Source organism: Benincasa hispida, chromosome 3 (assembly GCF_027475165.1).
Source record: "Benincasa hispida cultivar pf3 chromosome 3, pf3_genome.v1.1, whole genome shotgun sequence".
Classification (NCBI taxonomy): Eukaryota; Viridiplantae; Streptophyta; class Magnoliopsida; order Cucurbitales; family Cucurbitaceae; genus Benincasa; species Benincasa hispida.
Genome location: NC_143480.1, coordinates 29,643,852 through 29,662,299, shown reverse-complemented (window position 1 = coordinate 29,662,299; position 18,448 = coordinate 29,643,852). Strand labels below are relative to the sequence as shown.

Sequence of the window (18,448 nt, the reverse complement as noted above, 5' to 3'; positions counted from 1 at the left end):
AAAAAGTGAGTTTATTTTATTTATTTGAAATATTTTGAGTTTTTTATGGTTTCTGGTTCAAGTGGAGTATGTATGTTACCGTTCCAAATGTAAGTGAATCAGATTCAAATTTATCGATTAAATAATACAAACTATCTTTTCAAATATAATAATGAAAAATGGTAGATGGAGAATCAGAATGGAGGAGAGAGAGAGTTAAGTTAGTAGTATATAAAGGTGGAAGGAGTAGAAAGATGAGTAGAGATCAAGGTGAGTTTCCACTAATAATAAAATCATAAAAGGTAATTAAATTTAAAGATGACTCTTACTGGAAGCATTTCTGGGAGCCTTCAAATTGTACCGGTGGATGTGTTGGATACATTTGTCCTTGAGTTAGCTGGTTGGACAGTGGCTCAGCATTGCAAGAAGGTAGGGATTGAAGCGAGCTTGGTGGCTGTGGTGAGTGGTAATGTTGAGGTTGGGCCCAATAGAAAAACATACAGCCTTGAGCTCAAGCTGAAGGTCAAGGTTGGTGATGCTTATGTTCTTAAGATCTTAAAGGTTGCAATCCTTGTTCCATTCCTCGACCTTTGGAGTATCATCTATTTCAACTATGTCGAAGACGTAAGCATCTAAATATATGTACAATGATGCTTCCTTTTGCATCATTTTCAACTTTTATCTATCAATGAGTATATAAAACCTACCTCCTCTTAAATATATTACATATCTTTCTTTTACTTCTTTCTCCATCTTTCAAAATGCATACCAAATTTCAATTTACTTTTCTACTTTTTTATGTCTAGTGATAATATTTGTAGGCCAAAATAGCTAGGCTGCTTAATTGTGTAATGCTATATATCAATTGCATTCACATTATTTAATGGAAAATTTTAGAACTTTTCTCATAATTGATTGTTTTTATTATTGTCCAGTCACTACAAGAATTTTGGGCTTTAATGTCGGTTGGAAAAAGTGAAACCGGATGTATAATGTCGGTCTTGTTTTTTTTAAAAAAAAAACGGATCTTTAATGTTGGTTTTAAACCGACATTGTAGGTATACCTTTAATGTAGGTTTAAAACCGACACTAAAGATCCGTTTTTATTTTTTTGAAAAAAAAAAACTCATTCCCCCCTTTTTTTCCATTTCCCGCTTCACTCCCCCTCCCCAATTTTCTTTTTCTTTTCATTCCCAGACTTCCACTCACCTAATAACCCACGCAAAACCCTTCCAAAACGTGACTCCTTTCTTCTTTCCACGCGAAACCCACAACCCGACCAAGCATCCGGCCAACACCTTCCCCGACCGCCCTCTCCTTGTCCATTTCCAACAACTGATGGTCTTGAATGTGCTCTTTGCGGAGAGAGAAGACCGGTGACTCGCTGACTTCAGAGCAGGCTTGTTGGTGGTAGTGGTGAAAAAGTGAAACGAGGAGCAGCCTTTGTTCAGTTCGTGAAAAAGGAAATTCTAAAGCGTTATTCGATGGGTATTGTTGGTGGTAGCGGCTTGAAAATGAGTAAATGGAGTCCAGAAGAAAGAAAAGGTTTTTCTTTTCTTTTCTTTTCTTTTTCTTTCCTTTTTAAATAATGTCATGTTCTTTGTATTTGGTATTAAAGGGGGATAGTGGAATAATGTTTTCAACAAAAACAAGAAGTAAATCATACTGAATTGGTTGTTGTTGTGTTTGATTTTATTGGTGGTGACTTAACCTCTGCTTCTTCTATTAGGAATATAAAACTCTCGAGCATCCCATTTCACCTAATATTCATTAATTGCCCATTAGGTGACCAACAAAACACTAATAGCAGTGGAGCGTGTGTGGGGGCGTGGATGTTACTTTTGTATAAGTTCACTGTGAAAATTGTTCCTCACCTCTGTTTTCATTCGATACCTGAAGATGATCTAATGTTGACACATTAACTGGCTTGTTCTCTTGTGGTTATTTTATATTCTAGTTGAACTTTCTTCTTTGTAGCTCAACATTCATGACTACAGTATTGTTTATGACTCAACTTTCACGTGCCCTACTTAGATAATATTTTCTTCTTTCTTGCCTATATTGGTACCTGTTCCTTATATGTAAGGTATACGTTGCATCTTTGCTTAAAATTTGATTGTGAACTGGCACTGATATGATAATATATGCTTGATTACCAATTTTTATCAGAGCAAGGTAAAACAGTTATGTAGTACATGACTTGGGGAAATTGCCTGCTGAAGAATGAACCCGCTTATTTTCTTTTTATCATATTATTATGAACTATAGGATTAGATTGTATGCTATAACTATCTTGAAGTTATGATAATCGTAGTTTTGATTAAGTGTAATTGTTTGCATTAATCTTTGATGACTAATAACTAAAAAGAGTGGAATGTGGGGGTGTTTTGCTTAGAAGATTATATTGGGTTGCTCAATGTTATATGAGAGTTTTATTTGGTTGGATTGTAATTTACTAAGTTTTGTTTTTGTTGCAGATGACGAGTTTTCCACGTCTATAATTGTTGAATTTCTATTTGCTAATAAGCATCCTTTAGTTACAAGTTTTACTAGAGAAAGTGCACCATTGATTTTTGAAATTTCAGTTAAGGAACAAGTGAAGTATAAAATATGCTCTTCACTATCACCTTGAAACTGACTTGTGTTTGAATAGCAGTTTCCTATTAAATGAAAAGAAGATGTTGAGATCATAATTGATTTATTTGCTGGTGATTCTATCTTGTGTTTGAATGTTGAGGAAAAATAAAATTATTTTGTACAAAGAAGGAAGAGAAAGGTTGAGAGCTCTCAATGCTTAGCAATAATGGCGATTTTTTAATATCAAAAGACTTATAATGCAGATTTACGCATGCAAGGTAAGGGATGAGAAGTAGACAACAAGATTTTAACATGGTTTGGCAAGTGGTGCCTACGTCCACGAGAAGAGTTGAGATTTCTTGAAAAGTATAAAGGGAAAAATATTACAGATAAATTCGTCTAACTCATTGATTTCTCTCTTTTTTTTTATCTCTTTCTTTTAGATCTTTTATATATAGGATGTTTACAATTTTGTTGAGAGATAAAAGTAAGATAAAATGTCAGTTTCACTTTAAATAGTTATTGTTTTAACACTTTTCAATATACTTGAGGAAGAACAGGGTGTCATAATCAAGTATGGAACACAATCATGAGAGAGTCGGTGTGCTGCAATACATGGGATGCAGATGTCTCAATTCAAGAAGGTACTTTGTTATGCTTACAATTGCTATTCTTCCAGGGTTGGGAAAAAAGTGAGTTACTAAAACCAACTCAAGAAGGTACTTTATTGTTTACTCAAGTCCCTTTGTGAAAAATATAATATTCTTATGCTTTGAGTGTTAAACTGCAACTAGATAAACTAGCTAAATCTATGAGGATCAATTCTGTTTATGATCAAAATTATCTCGATAGTAGATCAGTTACTAATTTTTGTTACACTTTTTTTTCACTTGAACAAGATATACAAGAGAAATGAGCAATATTATGGTGATTGAACCATATAGAAGATAGGTTACTTGTTTTCTTATCTTCTTTTTTTCTTCTCTCTTGACAAGGAGATTCAACTTTTTTTTCAAAATAGTCTCTTCTTAGCCTTTGCGAGTGGATACGAAACTATTTCAGAGTAAGATTCTTTTGAAAACTAGTCGAATTAGAATTTGGGAGCTAACTCATTTGAGTAATAATGAAATGACTTTGAGCGAAGTTTTTCATTTTATTAGGTTCAAGTTTGATGTGTAAGGCTAAATTTTGATTCTTAAAAATTTGGAAGGAAGATAGGAAGATTGCATTGGATATTTTTTAAGAAGGTTGACAAGTGGAGAAGATGCACTAAACACAAAAAGGATTTTATAACAAAAGATGCATATATGCAAGGAGAGATCGACGTAATTCGGACCCAATGGGCAAGTTTTACTGGCCGATTTGTGTAAAGATGTAATTCTTGTTTTTTGTCTCAATAGAATGTAAATGCTAGCTTAGAATAAATGTAAATTTATCTAACCATGATCTTTGTGAATGGAATTAGTACTAATATGATATTTGTCAATATTATCTCAATCTTTAGTGTTGAACGGTGAGAAGGGAGAGCTTGTAAAAGCACCAATTCAGGCGTCGAAGAAAAGGATTTCGGAGGAAAAAGCACTTGCGGATTAAAGAACAAGTGAGGGATTAAGATTTTTTTTTAAAATTATTTTACACAATGTTGGATTATTGCTTGTTTTGTTGTTTACTAATTAAAACTTAACTAAGTTTCAAAGGAAAAAAATACACATGGTGAAAGAGAAAATTGGGTTAAAAGTTGGAGTTCTTAATATTTATGAGAATTTGACCGAAACTGAGATTATGTTGGAGTTCTCAAACTGGGAAATTGGGAAAAAAATACACAGTGTTGGAGTTCTCAATATTTATGAGAAAATTATGTTTATGCATTTGTTTATTATGTTCTCAATATTTACTAATTATGTTTATGCATTTGTCCGAATAAATTTGATTGCTATTAATCTTCTTTTAGAGGATTTATTTTCTGCTTTGTCTTCAACTTTTGGGAAAAATTGAAGGCTACAATTGGATAAAAAAACTCCATCTTTGTGACTTTAATTTGTGACTCTGACTTATATTTTCTGGCGTTCATACTTTGTGACTTTGGCTTTTGGAGGCATCGAAGGTTAGAACTTTGTAACTATCATTCTCATATGTAGATTTGAACTTATTATATGGTTATCTATATGTATATTCCTGAAATTCTTGTTGAATATTTAAATTTCAATTCAATTTTTAAAATGTCCCAGAAATTCTAGAATAAATGTAAAAACGCTAGGTTAGCATATAGCTAAAAATCATTACAAGTATGTGAATTTTCTCTACTAGCATTCTTTAACATCCGATTTAAAATAGTTAGTATCTAGCTCTGTAACAGAATCGGTATTTCTATTACATTAGTAACATTTTTTATATTAAGATTCGATAAGCATCATTCTAATATTCGATTTAAATTATTTGATCATTCGATAAGCATCACTACAAGTAGGGGTGGAATCGGTTCGGTTTGATGGCCATACCGAACCAAACCACTTTTATTTATACATGAAACCAAACTGCACCGTTTGTACAGTTCGAACCGAACTGGTTCAATTCAGTTCGGTTCGGTTTCAAGAATCGGTTTGAGCTTCTTTTTTTTTTTTTACCTCTGTTCGAGTCGTCGAAGAAGTGAACGGCGGTACAATTTACCTCTGTTCGACGAAGAAGAACAGCGACAGAAAGAAGAAGTGACTCTGGTTCTACAAAAGAAGAAGTGAACACTGAACGGCCTGGTCGATGAAGAAGAACCAAACAATCTGGTCGAGTCGTCGACGAAGAAGAACCAGACAGTATAACAAAGATAAACAGCAGTGGTCTGGTAACGAAGACAAACGGTGACGGTCTGATAACGAAGAAGAACGGCGGTAGTCGACAGAAACCCTAGTTGCGAAATGGAAATGTGAAATTGATAGCTGAAGGTGGAGGGCGGCGCTCAAAGCCTCGAGTGTTGATTGCTGAAGGTAAAGTGACAGTGAGTTTAAATTAGATTATTTATTTATCATTAAATAAATATTAATATTATATATATATATATATTTATAATTTTATATATATTTATATATAAATGGTTCGGTTCGGTTTAGAAATCGATTTTCAAGCTTTGAACCGAACCAAACAGTTTAAATTCGGTTTCAACAACCCAACGAACCGCATCGAACCAAAAAATTCGGTTTTGCTTATAAATCGGTTCGGTTCGGTTTGAGCAGTTTTTTTGTCCATCCTTAATTACAAGAATTTTTCCTTGAATATACCATTTATGCACATTCCCAATAAACACGATTAGTTGTATATTTGAAGAATGTGGTGCAGCATGAATTGAACTAAATTGAAAAAAAGAAAAATATGATACTTTCAAAACTAGTTCTATACAACTCTAAATAATATTATTCTTCTTCCGTCTTACTACATTCAGAATAGCCAAGGAAAAAAAAAACCATCTTGCAATTCTTTTTCTAAATAAATAAAAATAAATGATAGAGAAATAAGAGAAGCCACACCACTACATACATATATGTGTGTTTACTACAATATGTCAAACATCAGCATTATGTTTAAAACAAAAAAAAAAATTGAACAAAGGATTTTAAAAGTTGATATACTTGTATAAAAGTTTTAGGGTTTAACTTGATACAATTATAATTGATATATCCGTGTAAAGATCCAACTTGCAAAATTTTGACTGTAAAAATTACTTTTTTTCTCCTAAGTACACTGGACAAGTAAAACTTCTTATGTGTATAAAGGAGATCATCATTTCACTCTTGTTGATTGAATATGTACAACTAAAGGACTAATATATATGTTGAATGTGAAAATATCATATAAGATATATATCATATCCTTAACAAATATTTAAAGTTTTACGTTTTTATTAATGTTACAAGTATTATTTAAATAATCTGAAACTGATCACCCATAAATGACAGAGAATGTTATCAGTCTTTTGATAGCACCTTTAACGTGTTAATTTATGTCTTTTATTTAGGCTAGATTTGTTACTTTCATGTAATACTTCAATTTGTAGAGATCGAGTGATTGAAGGTCGTTTTGGAGCACTTTGGAACAATTGAGATCAAATTGGAGTTAATTAGACTTAAGCTGAGCATCTGAATCATGAAAATTGAAGTTTAAGCAAAGAAAACCGAGATGGCACCATTGAGACATTATATAGCTACTTTTATAAACTTGGATAGCGTCGAAACGCTATAACATTATCTATGAATGTTTCTCTTCTATTTTAGGTCATAGTATTTTGTTTAGGTAGTTGCTTTAAGGGATGACCATTCATTTTCTTCTCTCTCTCTTTTTTTTTTTTTTTTTTTGTTGCTCCTATCCATCCAAAGTATTAGATTGTATGAATTTAAAGTGAAATTTTAGCTATAGCAAATGTAGAGTTAGTGTTTCTAATTCAAGGGTCAGTCAAGTCTAATTGTATGACCATGGGTTTTGTGTTTAATAGTAAATTTCAATATTTTACCAAGTATTCTTTTATCTTGTTCGTATTCTTTATAAGTTTTCATTGATTGACTTGACACCTCAACAGTATTGATTGTTTGTATGTCAGCTATATATGATTTTAAGATATGTGATTATTTTGAATGATTGTTTGATTTAGTAGCATAAAAGTTGGTTTATGTGTGTGTTTTCAATGGCATTTCCATGTTTACATAACGTTCATAGTAGAACTCTAGGATGACAGATATGAAATTGTATATTTGCAGCTATTTCGCCTAAATTTTTTCTCGGTCTTCCTGTTGTGCCTTATACTTCTTGTCAAGTTGATATGGAATGTTGTTGGACCAGTTAATTAGATAACAAAAGTTGGTTAAAATGCTTAATTGTAATCAATAGAGTTGAGGGAATTAATCTTATGTTGACTTTTTCGAATAAGTAGCTTAAGTATTTGAATGCTTTAGTGATTTAATTTGGTAAGTGATAAATGATATACTTTTTGATAACTCTAAAAACAACTATAATTCCTAACTTAATTTAGGTTTGTTAATGAATTTTTCATGTTAATTATCCTATCTAGTAAGTATTGAACATAAAAGAGGTAGAACGGAGTAATTGAAGTCAAACGGGGTTAATTTGAAGCAGTTTGGAGGTGATTTGAGCATTCAGGTTTCAAAGGAGGAGAAATGACCAAAATGCCCCAAACCAGAGCATTGCAACCCTTGTTCAATGCTGAAATGCAGAACGCATGGATGTAAGATAGCATTGCAATGCTACCCGAGAGCATTGCAAGGCTACGTACTTTTAACGGAATGCCTTCAACGTGCGCACACAAGGAAGCTTCATGGCATAATTGTTACACCACTCCAATGCTCGAGGGCTGTTGTCGACAAGTGCGTTGCAACACTGTGTCTATGGTATAAAATTTTTCTTTCCGAACTAGGTAAAAGAGGATGCAAAATCTAATGGAGGACGGGGAGTGGATGCTAGTTCTTCCCCTTCTTTTATCTTTTCTATATCTTTAGGCTAAATTTATATTTTCCTTTGGATTGTAAACTATGAATTGGATCTATATCTTTGATTTTTCTATGAATTTTTCGAGGTAACGGTTATCTATCTAGTTTTTGGAGCTTTAATTCTTTGCTAATTTCTAGAGTTTTCTGTGTTCTTGAATAAATTGCATGTTGAGTTTGTGTCTTCATCAAATCCATTATAATTTATGTACACAAGATTGTGAGGTTGATTGTTCACGCATAATCATGCATGACTAATCAGTTTTTAGTTCTGTCATGTTCTTATCTGAATTTCTAACTAAAATCAATCAAGTAGCATTAGTTAATTGTGCATTTGATTGCTATTCCTAGGATGCATGAATTTCTAGGTTCAAAGACAAAACTACTTAATTGAACATGGTTTTCGTGTCAATTATTCGACATAATTGAATCCTAAATCGTAATGCATACGTTTTTAATTCTATATGGATGCTATCAAACCCAATAGGATTAGAAACATGTAGATTAGTTGGGGTATGGCTTTTCCGACATTAATTAATAATTAGGACACTTTCTCGATTAGATTCTTGCTAGTTGTTCGCCTTTGTAGAGGCTAGTCAGATCGCATCGAGTGAGTATTTATGCATACATGAATTAGTTGCATGTTTAAGTTACAAAAGTCAAGGATAGAAATTGAATTGAATGGCTCTAGAAACCAGATAGATCAATCCCCGTTTACATTTACCCACCATATTTTAATTTCAAGCATGTTTTCCATTTTATCCAAAATCAAAACCCCTGTTTTTACTGCTTCTCATAATCAGAATTTAGTCTAAAAGAAGCTTAAATCCTAGCCTCCCTGTGGTTTGGCCCTATACTTGCCACTTATGCTACTTATGAGTATAAGAAGTAGGTTTTGGCGATCTACAAATATTTTGTTTTTGTTTTGGGTTAAAGTCGAATTAACGACATCAATTTCTGACAAGTGAACAAAAATGGCACCATTGTCGAGGAGGCAAGCCATTTAGCCTCTTTCTTTGTTGAATTTGACTTGTAAACTTTAAAAACCCAAAAATATTTTTCTTTTCTTGTATCCACTTGTTTTGTCATGCCATATGATTTGAACATTTATTTTGCACTTTGTGTGAAGCAAGCAGCTCAACGTAGAGAACAAGAGGTAAGAGAATTTAATGAGCTTAGAAATCAAATATCTAAACTAATCTATCTTATTCAAGTTTTGGCTACTATGCAATTGCAGGAGCTTGAGACATGTCGAATATGTTCGTTTCAAGGTCATATATCCAAAGTATATCCTCAGCTTTCATGTGGTTCTGAACGCGATTACTATTTCCCTTGGGAGATGCCTAACTCAAGCTTGACACCAGTGTGTACTTTTTCTGCCAATTCAGGTATGTCTTTAGAAGATTTGGTTAGGGAATTTTCTAACAACTTTGGTGAATTTATGCAAGAACCCTCCTTTAGTCAACAGGAATTCTCAAGTTTCCAGCATGATAGCTTCCATTCCGGATCAGAAGCTAGAGCTGAGTTTCAGAATCTGGGTGGACCTCATTGCTCAGATCACTGAATTAGTTGGGAGACTTGAGGAGTCCTTGTTGCAATCTTTTGAGACCATTGAGGTGAGTAGTGAAGTCGATCATCCCATTGAGCAGCTGGTTCCTCAGAGCACCGGTCAAGGTAAGACTTTGGATTTTATAATGCATGAATTTGCTGATAGTTCTTCTCAGTGTGTGCATGATTCTATTGAGTCTCACCTGGAGATTCAAACCCCCATTCTTGTTGATACCACTAAGGTTGAGTTCATGAAGGAATTTTATCATTTCGACAGTGATGATGATGTCTATCTTATACCATGTCCAGAATAAGTTATTAAGGTTATGTATGAGCTCGAGTTTCATCTCAAGGAGCCTCAGGTGATAGAGTTAGAGGCCACCAAGCCTTGTTCTTTTCTTCCTTCTGGCATCTCATATATACTTCTATTCTTTTATTCTTTTCCTTGACGTAGCTGGGCCATCCTTCCATTCACTCGGTTCTCTTTTGTTTCATCGATTTTGTCCGGATCCTCCTTTTCTTCCGAAAAAAGGGAAAGAGAAGTAAGTGTAATTCCTCTTAGACAATAAAATATGAGGGCTTTAAATAAATCAAGGAGCGTATCGGGATTATAGGAACTGGACGATCCTATTTGGTCAAATACCTATTGCAATACATCAAAAAACGAATGAATGATTATTGCCCTTCTTTTCCTTATGAATTAGAGTCAGTCGAATCAAAGTTTGTTGAGTCTTTTTTTTATTTTGATTCTTTTGGGTCATTTGAGTCTTTGAATTATTTCTTTTTCACTTTTTTGCTAACAATGAAAAGTACCAAATTTGACTTGTCTAGTTCTCTTCAAAAGATGGAGCCTTATAGCCTTACCGTGCTATATCGACTCATCTAATAAGAGACCAGAGAAATACGAGAATTTCTTTGTGCCTTGACAGGGGACAGGTCACGTTGAGCAACCGATGTTAAAAATTTGCACTTCTTGGAGGCAGCCAGGTGATAAATTTTACTTGCATTCTTTTCTTTCTTTTTTTAACTTCTTTTTGTTTTTCTTTTGTAGGTTCCTCTCCTTGGTCCCTAAAAGAAGAAAGAAACATCTTTCGAGAGGCAAGCCCTCCTACCACACCTCAAATACTGTGCACGAAAATGCCTATAGGGGAGGTTTCCTGTTCCCTTGTTTTTATTTTCATTGGGCATAGATTAGAGATACATTGGAGGCAATGTATCGTTTTAAGTTGGGAGTGGTGGTTATAAATTACTAAGCGATCATGCATAACTTACTAAGCGATCGTGTATAAATTACTAAGTGATCGTCTATAATTTACTAAGCGATCGTGTATAAATTACTAAGCGATCGTGTATAAATTACTAAGCAATCGTGAATAATTTACTAAGCAATTGTGTATAAATTACCAAGTGGTCGTGTATAATTTATTAAACGATCGCATATTAATTTACTAAACAATTACTAAACGGTCGTGTTCAACAGACGCATTAATGCGGCGAACGGGAAAAAATAATAAAATATTCCCAAATGACTGGTTGTATTTTTTTCTTTTTTTTTAAACGTAGTGTACGGGGCTAAAAAAATTATAAAATATTTCGGAATGCGTCTCTTCAAGAGGCACATCTAGATTGGGACAAAAAAACCACTGTTTTTTTTTAAAATAAGTTGGAAACCACCCTTTTTCTCCAATCAACTTTCAAAACCACCCCTATCTAAATAACCCCAAATCTCCTAATACCTTGATCTATCTCATTCTGAATCCATTCAAAACCGCGTTGCTCAGATCCAAGTTTCTTTGTTCAGACTTCGCCCTTCCGCTAAGATTAATTGAGTGTCTCTGTCATTAGAACTCCGGTTGCCTAAAACTAAATTTCACATTGGTTCAGTCAGACCGATTCGATCAATCAAACCTTTGGTTTAGTTTGGATATATCAACTATACTGATTTGAAAGATTCATTTGGTTGGAGTGTAGTAGCAGATTTTTTAAAGATTCTTCTACGGGAGAATACAATCACTACGCAACTGTTTCGTGGAGCCTCATCGGCTTTGGTAATCATTATACTTTTTCTGCTATATCTCTCAATTGGGAGACTTTTCTCTAGTTTTGCTCTATTCTATTTTTGAAATATATATCATTTTCAAAAGAAAAATTAAACTTTTAAATAATTGATATAAATAAATCAATTTAGACCCATTATTAAAATTACATTTAAAAATTGTCCATGTATTCTATTCTTACACGTGTGTAGAATTTTTTCATATGTTAGATTAATAAAAATGAATAATTAGAATTGATACATAGATAATTTTCAAAGGAAATCTTAATTGAGAATCTAAATTGATTCATTTATAAAATTTTAGGTGCTTATAAATTGATAAAATTATAAGTTTCACACAATGATATATATCCAAACATAACATAATATAGGATGTAATTAAATTGCTACATTAAGGAAAAATATGTATTTAAATTGATATAATTATTAGTACAAGATTCAAATGGATAACTCTAAAAGCTTAATGAAATTGCTCGAGAAAGCAACACTTAAAATTGAATTTTTGTTGAAATGTTGTTACTTTGGGAGCTTTGGTTGATGGTGAATCTTATGAACCAATGCTTAATTTCTGTCCTCTAGAGAATTAGTACAAAACATGCCAATTAGCCTAAACCAAACTTAGTTCTTATTGACCAAAAAGAAGAAAACTGTCACAACTTGTTTCAATGTTGTTATTAACCCAACCATTCTCGACTAGCAATTTAAGAGCTTGCTCATATTAAGGCCTCTAATACATCCAGATAGAACACAATCATTCTAATCGAAATTGTGAGATGCACCTTATGTTCAAATACTATCACAAGTTTAGGATGGTTTTGGAATGCATTTTTAAGTGTTTAATTTAAAAAATAAATTTTTTACGAACGTAATACTTGACAACCATTCGAAATAGCTTTTGAAGTGTATTTTTTATCATTTTTGTCAATAAATAAAAATGAGTTTTTTAAAAAAATTTATTTTTTTCTCAAATCAATCCAAATAGGTCCTTAATCTCATTTTTTATCAATCTGCTCGAGTTGATATTCTTAATGGTTGAGTTGATCAAATTTGGGTGAAAAGAGAAGAAAATGAAAAGAAAATTACTTGAACACACAAGATTAATTAATTGTACTATTAGTTATATATAAATATAGCCTTCTAATAATTTTGGTGTTTTCTTGTGTTATTATAGGTAATTGACGATAAAGATAATACAACTTAACACATGCATAGTCTAAAAATAGACATCATAAAAATATGGGACCACTGCAAATATAGACATTAGACCCAAAATATTAGCAAATATAACATAACATAAAAAAAATTACAAATATAACCACATTTAAATAGTATATCAGTGATAGATCATATTATTAGTAGGAGTCTATCAGTGATAGATCATATCACTAGTAAAAATCTATTAACGATAGAAGTCTATCGCTGATAGACTTGTTTATATTTGTAATTTTTTTTAAAGGATGTTATACATTTGGTTATTATTCCTAAAAATGCTACCAATTGTAATTACCCTAAAAATATTGGTCTTGGTTTGTTGGTAAGTAGGTGTGTCCTTGTTTTTTTTTTTTTTCAAAAAACAAATAGAGATCGTGAAGATAGCTTAGAACCCATTTGATAACGTTTTTATTTCCTATTTTCTATCTTCCGTTTCTAATTTTTTAACCGGCATACTTGTTTAATAACCACTCTCGTTTCTTGTTTGATTCCAATAGTTATCAAACAATTACATTTCTATTTTTAGATCTTCTTTTTCAAGAAACAAGAAACATAAATAGTTACTTATCAAACATATTTCTGTTTCTACATTCTTAAAAAGAAAACGAAAAACAAGAAATAAGAAACATTATAAAACAAACCCTTCAATGGTTGGAGGATGATTTGAAAGATAAGAGCTCCCAAATTCCCTCCATGGCCTTTTTTGCACAATAACTACACCATAAGACAATAGACTTCCCCTTCCTCCCTGAATATTTGTCATATCACACAACTTTTAACACAGATAGATAATACAACATAACACATTCATTCTAAAATAGAGATCAAAAAGATAGCTTAGAACCCATTTGATAACGCTCTTATTTCCTGTTTCATGTCTTCTTATTTTTTGAGAAATAAATTTATTTCATAACTGTTTTCATCTCTTGGTTGGTAAAGTTATAAAACAATATATTTCTATTTCTAAATCTTTTTTTCAAAAAATATGAAACATTATCAAACGGATCCTTAAAGTAGTTCATTGGAAAGATAAGAGCTCCCAAGTTCCCTCCCATGGCCTTTCTTGCACGATAACTACATGTGAGTTGATAGAAGTTTGAGTAGTAGGTGGATAATAAGTCCTATATTGTTCTTCCACCCTCACCACAAGGCAATAGACTTTCCCTTCTCCCTGAATATGTGTCATATCACCACTCTCCACACAGATAAACTTTCTTGTTACCCCAGCTAGCCTGCGTGGATACGATGACACTGCAAACCTTCCCAAATTTTGGACATGAGGGTCATTCACATTCCCAATGGCTACCCAACCACCAAACCTTTCATGAACCATGGAATAATGGGTTGGAGGTGGGGAAAAATGGAATTCCATATCCTAAATTTTGATGGATGATATTCTATGCTCAAGAACTTTGTTGCAATATAATGCTACTTGTTAGTTTCTGATCTAATGAGTATAGTACGTTTGACATTTATATAGCTGTGTCTTGTATGCATCAAGTTTGCAAACTCTAGATATTGATATCATGGAATTTGATTCGTGTGGAACCTATTCGACTACAATAATGGAAGTGGATAACATGGAATTTTATTAATGGCTTACAAGATAGCTTTGAATCCAAGTCGAGACCAATTATTCTTATCCAGATGTCTTAGTTAACCTAATACAATGAGTCAAAGGTGAGCTTGGTTTATTGATAATTTGATATGCACTCCGTTTCTTGAGGTTAGAGATTATATTTGATTTTCCATCTCCATAATTTTTGTAATTTTGTTGTGGCATAATTAGATCATTTAGTATATAGCTTAGATGTACTTGATCATACCATGACTTTCAAATATTTGACATCACCAATGAGTCTAATTTTAAATTTTGATCCACTTAAAATATCTCATTTGTATACGTTTGTTGGTCCTGCCTATTTAAAGTTTGAGATCTCGAGTTCAATGAACAAAAAAATTTATGTAGTCGAACGTAAATAAAACTACAATTTTTAGATTCAATGCTTTCTAGTTCAACAATATGTAACAGGAAATCGAACCTTTAATCTTTTGGTCGAAGGTACATGTGTTAATGTCAAATAGAGCTATATTGATCATGTCAATAATCTAGTGTGTAAGGCAAAGAAAGCTATGTTATTTACCTGTGGATGTTGCTTGTAGAATTGGGTCCAAATGTAGGCAAAATGGCATCAACAGCCCATTTTTAAAGGCCTGGATGGGATTAGGCCTAGGTTTTAAAAATCAATGATTTTTGGTCTTTTTCTTATGTCGATATTGGGTAAAATTATTAAAATGGCCAAACTCTTAAAAACTTGGGTTTTTTTCATTTGATTCCTATGCACCCGCCATCGTTGATGCTTTTTCTTCCTTTTGCGATTTTTTCACCTTTCTTCCTGATCTTCATTCTTACTTCTTATGTGATTTTCTTCTTTGTTTGTTCACCTTTTTCCTTCCTTCCATCTTTTTCTTTGCAATTTTTTCCTTCTTTTTTTGTTCTGGAACCTCTCTTTTTATGAATTCTAAACCTATGGAAGATGAAACATGAAACAGAGTGAGACCAAGGAGTGAAAGGAAGAAGTAAGAGCGAGAACCGAGGAGCGAGAGGAAGAAGCGAGAATGAGACCAAAGAGCAAGAAGAAGAAGCGAGAGCACAAATCTGAACAAAAGAAAAAATTGAAGGAAAAATGTATGATGCTATGTTGATGAGAAACTAGATGGAGAAGCGAGAGGAAGGAGCGAGGAGCAAGAGGATTGGACGAGAATTTGTGGTAGCATGTGTTTTGGGCCAATCGAGGATAAACCGGAACTTTCACATGTAGCTGACATCAAGAAAAAAAACTATTTTTCAAGTGTATTTGAATCCTCGGTCAATTTTCGTCTACCCCTCTAAAAAGAGGTCGTTCATACGAAAATCCCCCAAATGTAGGGGGTTTGAAGGCGTTGTTGGTTCTATATAGAGCTCTATAGAGGTCGAGTGTTATGGGTTTAGGAAAAATTTGTATGGATGACCCCTATTTAGTAGGGGTGTACACGGGTTGGGTTGAGTTCGGTTGAAGAGGTTTTTAGGACCAACCCGAAAATTCGGGTTGGTTGGGTTGGCAACCCAAATGACCCAAATAAAGTATCTAACCTAACCCAACCCAACCCTTAAAATTTGGGTTGGGTTGGGTTGGATTGTCGGGTTATAACTTTTTTTTTTCTTTTTAATTAAAAATATGTAAATTTATATAACTAATAACTAAAATCTCATAAAATTTAAGTGCTAAATATCAAATATTTATGATATTTATTGCAGACTTTAAACAAAGGCAAATATCATAAAAATCTTAAAAGAAAAATATTAAAAAAACACAAATTAATTAATACAAACGAATTAAACTTTAAATAAAGATGTATATTATATTGCTAATATATATATAATTCAGGTTGGGTTGGGTCAACCCAATTGTTTTTTAGCCAACCCAACCCAACAAAAATAGAAAAAATTAAACCAAACCCAACCCAAGAACAAAAGTGACCCAACCCAATCCTTACATCTTGATTGGATAGTCCGGGTTATTTGAACACCTCTACTATTTAGGAGTCCACTTGAAATTTGGCCTCATTTTTACAATCAAATGAAATATGGCCTTATGTTATCACGCTATGAATTTACCCTAACTCTTCATTCTTCATCCTCCTTCCTCCTCTCTTTTGCAGCAATTTTTTGTTTTCTTTTTTCTTTTTAAGTTTTTCTTTCTTTTCTTGTTTTCTTGTTTTCTTGTTTTCTTTTTTCTTTTTAAGTTTTTCTTGCTTTTCTTCTTCTTCTTTTTCCTTCTTTTCATTTTCGGTGATTTCTTTCCTTTACGTTGCCCTCGGAGGGATTTCCCTCTTTTCTTCTCTAGTGATTTTCATTTATGTTACCAATCTTTTTCGTTTTTCTCTCTTTATTCTTTCTTTTCCAGTTTTTTCCCGAAGAAAAAAACTTGTAGGTGTTTTTGATGAAGAACAAGACGAAGGAAAGAGGAGCGGGTGCAGGGAGTGGGAGCGGAGAGCAGGAGTGAGGAGTAAGAGCAGGGAGCAAGAAAAAGAGAGAAAGAATTGAACAAATGAAAAGAAAAATTGAAGAAAAAAATTGCAGTTGTATCTTATGAGAATCAAGACGAAGGAGTAAGAAGTGGGAGCTAGAAACAGGCCCTCGCAGGTATTTTGGGGTCAAATAGCATGTGGATGACGTCAGCATAAAGCCAAATTTAGAGCATTTTTTAAAATGATGCCAAATTTCGAGTTGGGTCCTAAATAGGGGTCATCCGAACAAATTTCCTATGGATTGTGGCAGTAGTCTTTGTCTCCCTTGTGTGCTGAAGTTTTGGCTATTTTTGTGGGCTTCAATTGGTGGAAATGATGAGTTGTCCCGTGTTTTGGTGATATCTGATTCTCTAACGGCAATTCAAATGATTGAGGGACTTAGGGACATCCATAGTGAGGTGACCAACATTGTGGCGAATATTTCTGGCATTGTTACTTCTTTTCAACAAGCCTCATCCCGGCATGTTACTTAAAGCTTCAACTGGCCATGAGAGGATTTGTGGGTTCTCGATCTTTATGGCTAAGCAATTTTCTCGAGTGGGTCATTTCCTTGTATTCGCAGGATTTCTCTTTCCTTGTAGCCCATGGGGCTTTTTATTAGTAACGTTCTATGTGTTCTTTCAAAAAAGAAAAAAAAGAACTTCAAAATATGAAGATCGTTAAAGAACATATAGTAAAATGTTGTTAATTTTATGTAATGCTAATTAATCATTCTAGGGTTCATCAACCAAATAGTTTAATTTCAGAAGAAGAAAGTTAAGAAATTCTTTATAACCGATTTCAAATCCTCAACTTCTTTTGTGCATCCAAACACAAAAATTCATTCAAATCATAAGTGATTTGAAATCCACCCAAATCTGGAGGTTCCAAATAGGGTTAGTGAAATTAAATGGTAGGAGATATATGGCATTGTGCTATAAAGTAATTTTATCTTTTTTCAAGTAAACCTAACGTGCTTAAAAAGTTTCATATCAATGGTTAAACTTTCTTATAAGCTCACCATGAGAAATGGCATATATCTTTGATCGAAAAGACAAAAGATTCAAATATTTACCCTATATATTAGAACTCAAACAAAATGTAGCTATGATCATGATCATCTCTTTTGACGTTAGTTTGGAGCTCAAGGTCATGTCAACCATTGATATATCAGTTTCTAGTGGTCGAGTTTGGAGGAGTTGATTACTCTCCACTGCCGGTTGGTGTGACTTTGACAAATTAAACGAAAAAGGGGTAATACTTTGTTGCATTTTATGCTTCCCTCTCCCGTCACTCGCACCAAAAAATAATTAAACTATTTCAAAAAATAAATTAAAAAAAATGTCACCTGACAAATTATGATAGGACAAACGATACATAAAAGTAGGTGCTCCCTAGGATGCAACTAAGTATTTTTCAACAAATATGTGTGTGTTTGTGTGAGAAGGAAGAAAAAAAAATTAAAAAAAGAAAAAGAAAAAGAAAAGAGGAGAGGAAAGAATATTCTTTCGTGCTTTGTTTGGTGAAAGACATCATTTTAATC

At 33.0% G+C, this 18,448-nt stretch overlaps 1 long non-coding RNA gene across 4 annotated transcripts; it reads left to right on the top strand.

Annotated features, from left to right (window-relative positions):
* The first annotated feature begins 239 nt into the window (after positions 1-239).
* Positions 240-7,061, top strand: LOC150037187 (uncharacterized). 4 transcript variants are annotated; one of them, XR_016528310.1, is made up of 4 exons: positions 240-603; positions 915-3,200; positions 4,061-5,534; positions 6,599-7,061. It is a non-coding gene; the product is annotated as an uncharacterized LOC150037187 (long non-coding RNA). The 4 variants fall into 4 exon arrangements; XR_016528311.1 differs by lacking the exon at positions 6,599-7,061 and having other exon boundaries at positions 253-603; positions 915-1,524; positions 2,820-3,200; positions 4,061-5,822; XR_016528309.1 differs by lacking the exon at positions 6,599-7,061 and having other exon boundaries at positions 4,061-5,822.
* The last annotated feature ends 11,387 nt before the right edge of the window (positions 7,062-18,448 follow it).